At 42.0% G+C, this 5,391-nt stretch overlaps 1 protein-coding gene across 1 annotated transcript in view; it reads right to left on the bottom strand.

Moving 5' to 3' along the window:
* pik3r5 (phosphoinositide-3-kinase, regulatory subunit 5) overlaps window positions 1-5,391 on the bottom strand; it is a 34,932-nt gene extending 29,541 nt beyond the window's left edge. Inside the window, exon 1 of the mRNA XM_058403397.1 lies at window positions 5,207-5,391. The gene's annotated coding sequence lies outside the window, so the exon portion shown is untranslated. The remainder of the gene's footprint in view (window positions 1-5,206) is intronic.

Genomic DNA, 5,391 nt, shown 5'->3' with positions numbered 1-5,391 from the left:
TAGAGGTGTACAGGTGTAGAGATGTACAGGTGTACAGGTGTACAGGTGTGTTTAATCTTCTGTAACTCTAGTGCAGCTGTGTAACAAGGACGTTATGAGTCTGAGCATCGGAGATATTTCTGAATTCACTCGGGTTTTAACTCCAGACTGTTGTATTGAACACACACACACCAGGTCCTCGGTCCAGTAGAATAGCCCCCCGTCCATGAGAATCTCCTCGTCTTTTCCTTCTCTTTCCAGATCCCATTTCCACCAGCCCCAAACAGGAAGTTCCCTGAGGAAGCAGGTGTCGCTCTATTGTTCCTGATTTACACTCCCACAGTACAAACCGTCTGATTGATTACCTCCATCATTACATCTACAGACGTACACAGTTCGTACATGCTCACCGAGACGGCTAATCCTGTTGCCATGGTGATAATAATCTGTCTGATTGGCCACTTTTTCTGTGTTATTTGTGGTTATAGTATTTAAGCCTGTGTAGGTAGCTAGCTGGCTAAATTTAGTAATCAGCAGTTGTTTAGTGCTGTTTAATATGGATAAAGATCATATCATGATGACATACTCACCACTTCCTCTGATGGAGGTGTTAGTCAGGAACCAGGAACCCATCTTTTACTTCATAATGAACTGATCGCACTGAGGGACGTCTCCTACACACTGATCTCTTCTAATCTCTTACACAAACAACTCTGACCATAGATTATTGAGTTCAATATTTTCCTTACAGTTATCTCTCTCTCTCTCTTTCCCTCTCTCTCTCTCTCTCTCTCTCTCTCTCTCTATATATATATATATATAGTATGTGTGTGTGTGTATACATTAATGACTGCTGTGTTTGTCACAGATGTGCTGCACATCTCTCAAAAGAAGACGTCATGTAACGTGTTGTGAGAGCTTTGACAGCTGACTGAAGAGCATCACTGTTTCCATATCCAGTTTAACATCTGAAACTATGGAAATAGGAAAATAAAACATTACAATGATCTCTCTGTCCTTACAGCTGGTCACTGACCTGACGTCCTACATCAGTGTGTGTGTGTGTGTTTGTAGTGTGTAAAGAGACCAAATGCAGGTTTTACTTATGCTTTGAGTAAAACACGAAACTCACTGGTGCTGTCGTTATAGTCTCAGTTTGGAGATGACATGTTGTTTATCCTCAGTGCACTCACACACACACACACACACACACACACACACACACACACACACACACACACACACAGGCTGTGTTTTCGTATGCTCTGAGGTTTTGTCTCTATACTGATTTAATAAATGTATCATTTCTCAGTAATCAGAGAAATGCATTTTGTCCATGTAGCACTTTCCATCAGCACACACACACACACACACACACACACAGGCAGATTATATGTAGATATATGTACGTTTATTCCTGTATATCTGATTTTTACCCCTGTTGCCCTCTTCTTTGCCTCATTTACCCCCAGAAACGCACAATAAGCGTGCGTCCTGCTGCTGATGTTCGGAAATAACTGCAGTTGAACAATAGATTATGAAAAAGCACTTCCTCTTTTTTCTGCTTGAATGGACTACAGGTACAGTAAGGACGCGCAATATTTACAAACACAGGTGAATATGAGCGCCAACTTCCTCTCTGGACAGGAAATGAGGAACTGGGGTTCTTTCCTGTTGGCGTCTATTGATTGCAGTGGGAACTCCTCTGGAGGTGATTTGTTGCTTTATGAAGTCGGATATTCAGCATTATCAGCAAGGTCATGCACATTAAAGAGTTCATATCTCACACACACACACACACATACACACCACACACACACACACACATACACACCACACACACACACACACAGTGAAACACACAGACACACACACACACAGCAAAACACACACACACACACACACACACAGTGAAACACACAGACACACACACACACACACACACACAGTGAAACACACAGACACACACACACACACAGCAAAACACACACACACACACACAGTGAAACACACAGACACACACACACACACACAGCAAAACACACACACAGTGAAACACACAGACACACACACACACACACACACAGTGAAACACACAGACACACACACACACACACAGCAAAACACACACACACACACACAGTGAAACACACACACACACACAGTGAAACACACAGACACACACACACACACACAGCAAAACACACACACACACACACACAGTGAAACACACACACACACACACAGTGAAACACACACACACACACAGTGAAACACACAGACACACACACACACACACAGTGAAACACACAGACACACACACACACACACAGTGAAACACACAGACACACACACACACACACACCTCATCCCTTGCTGTTTGAATGTATAATGTTTGGCACACAGGTTCTGTTGGCTTCACTCTGCGTATTGTTCTGACCAGAGTCAAGAGTTCGAGCCACCAGTCTTAAAGCTGAACTCACTGCGTTAGTGTGTGTTAAGTATGTTAGTGTGTGTTAAGTGTGTGTTAAGTGTGTGTTAATATGTTAGGGTGTGTTAAGTGTGTGTTAAGTGTGTTAGTGTGTGTTAATATGGTAGGGTGTGTTAAGTGTGTGTTAGTGTGTGTTAGTGTGTGTTAATATGTTAGGGTGTGTTAAGTGTGTGTTAGTGTGTGTTAAGTGTGTGTTAAGTGTGTGTTAAGTATGTTAGGGTGTGTTAAGTGTGTGTTAAGTGTGTGTTAAGTATGTTAGGGTGTGTTAAGTGAGTTAGTGTGTGTTAAGTGTGTGTTAAGTGTGTGTTAAGTATGTTAGGGTGTGTTAAGTGTGTGTTAAGTATGTGTTAAGTATGTTAGGGTGTGTTAAGTGAGTTAGTGTGTGTTAAGTGTGTGTTAAGTATGTGTTAAGTATGTTAGGGTGTGTTAAGTGTGTGTTAAGTATGTTAGGGTGTGTTAAGTGAGTTAGTGTGTGTTAAGTACGTTAGGGTGTGTTGAGTGTGTGTTAAGTGTGTGTTAAGTATGTTAGGGTGTGTTAAGTGAGTTAGTGTGTGTTAAGTGAGTTAGTGTGTGTTAAGTGTGTTAGTGTGTGTTAAGTGTGTTAGTGTGTGTTAAGTGTGTTAGTGTGTGTTAAGCAAAAAAAAATGTGGGATCCAGGATGGAACCTGGAGCAGTGAGGAACCTGTGTAAGGGAGTGTGTGAAGTCTGCTGGATTTTCCAACACACATGCACAGGGTGCTTCTACTACTTCTTCAACTATCAATTGTGCCACGCTTAATGGGGTTATTCATAGCTCTGTGTGTGTGTGTGTGTGTGTGTGTGTGTAGTTGGTGGTAAATGAAAATTATCCCGCTGATAAGAACAGCCGCATAAACAGGAAGACGCCTGAGGGCAAACATCAAAATTACCTACATACAGTGTGTGTGTGTGCGTGTGTGTGTGCATGTGTGTGTGTGTGCGTGTGTGTGTACATGTGTGTGTGTGTGTGTGTGTGTACATGTAGTGTAATATTGTATACATGTAAATAAACTTATGAACACACACACACAAAGAAAAACTTCCCTCATGTTTCAGCGTCATTAAATGTCAGAATGAGTCACGGGGACAAAAGCAGAAGTGTTGCCTGTGTGTGTGTGTGTGTGTGTGTGTGTGTGTGTGAGGGAACTTGGAGCCCTACATCCCTTTATCCTCTCGGTTCTTCTCAGCGCTGTGTGGATACATCACCTCTAGGACACACCCTGATATATCATACAGCGCTGCCCTGTGATGGAGTCAGGAAATCGATCACACCTTCATCTGAACATCCTGTCAATAAAATTCTGAGAACTTGCTGTAGCTGAAGTGTGACATGTGCGCTGTGTAACACACACACACACACACACACACACAACCACCAAACGGCTGGAGCTTTTAATAATTTGCCGATGTGATTGCAAAGCTAAGATGGAATGCTCGTCTAGCTAAATTAGCATTCTCAGATTAGTCTAAAATTGGCACTTTTTTACTTTGTACACTTTACACACACACACACACACACACACACACACTGTACAGCTGGTTGTTATGTAGAGTTGAATAAATCTGATGGACACAGACATTCTCATCACACAGGTGTTGAACACACTCAGGGCCAGGTGATGCACCCTAGTCCCTCAGTAGTGTACACTACTTAGCTTTACACGCCTCAGAGTAACTTCAGGGCTGTAAGTTAGCGCGTGTTCTTTTTCAGGAGATTTTCTTTTCTTTGGTATAACAGATTTCTGTTCTTCTCTAACCTATTTTTACTCTGATCCAAAAACAGAGCCAGTGTGTTTTTTTAACGTCTCTGCTTGCCCTAATTTCCCCTTAACCCCCTCATTATGACATCACAACTTAAAATTGTTTTCCTTCTGTTTCTCCATAAAACACACACACAGGGTGAAAGTAACACACATCTAACACACACCTTTCACCTGGGAATGTGGCTATAATGTCAGAATGATTAAAGAGATTGTTGTTCATTCTGAAGTTTGAAGCTTCAGGGTAAAGTACTGAGTTTCAGCATGAAGCTGGACGGCAGGCTACTGAATGTGATCCATACTTTTAACACAATTCCCAGAATCTGTACACTTAAAAAAAACCTCATTAACATTACACAAAATAGATACACAAATCTATGAAATCTGAGGAACTCTCAGAGGAACAGAGGTATCTACTGGTGCTTTTCCTCTTTGTACATCCTCGTTATGGTCGTTATCATTTACAGTAGTACGCTACATCGGTGCTCCTTACATCTGAGTGTGTGATTAAAGTTACACAGACACACACTCAAGGTCCAGGACCATGTATGCTTCGTAACACCACACGGATCTGTACAGCTGAGTTCCCTGTTCTGTCTGGAACACCGAGAGATTCAGGACACAGCTGACGGAACTACCACTTAGCCAATGCCGCTCAAATACAACACACACACACACAGAGTAAGATTTTATTTTACTCACACTGTAGGGTTTTTATAGGAACACACAATTTACACTTTTGTAGATTTTGGAATGAAGTTTAGTTTTAATCAAATTGTTGCATGTGAATTTCAGAACTAGAACAATACAACTGCACACACACACACACACACACACACACACACACGCAATTAGTTTACATTTTGTTTTAGACTCTCAGCCTGTACATCAGTTCTGTAACAGAAACACACACCTGTCGCTTGTTTGTGAGTGTGTGTGTGTGATTTGGGTCTCTTACCTGCGGCTGTCACACACTCCCCATGTTTCTGCAGGTCAGAGATCAGGAGGTCAGTAGGTCTTCACTTCATATCCACCGAATAACAGAAAACATTTCTGACAAGCTGCAGCACCTTCATCTGCTTTAAACATACACACACACACACACACGAAGGCATAAACGCACGACTCAAACTGCTGAAACAG

This window comes from Hemibagrus wyckioides, linkage group LG11 (genome assembly GCF_019097595.1).
Source record: "Hemibagrus wyckioides isolate EC202008001 linkage group LG11, SWU_Hwy_1.0, whole genome shotgun sequence".
NCBI lineage: Eukaryota > Metazoa > Chordata > Actinopteri > Siluriformes > Bagridae > Hemibagrus > Hemibagrus wyckioides.
Note: the sequence above shows the minus strand (reverse complement) of the source record. Positions and strands in the feature narration are given on the sequence as shown.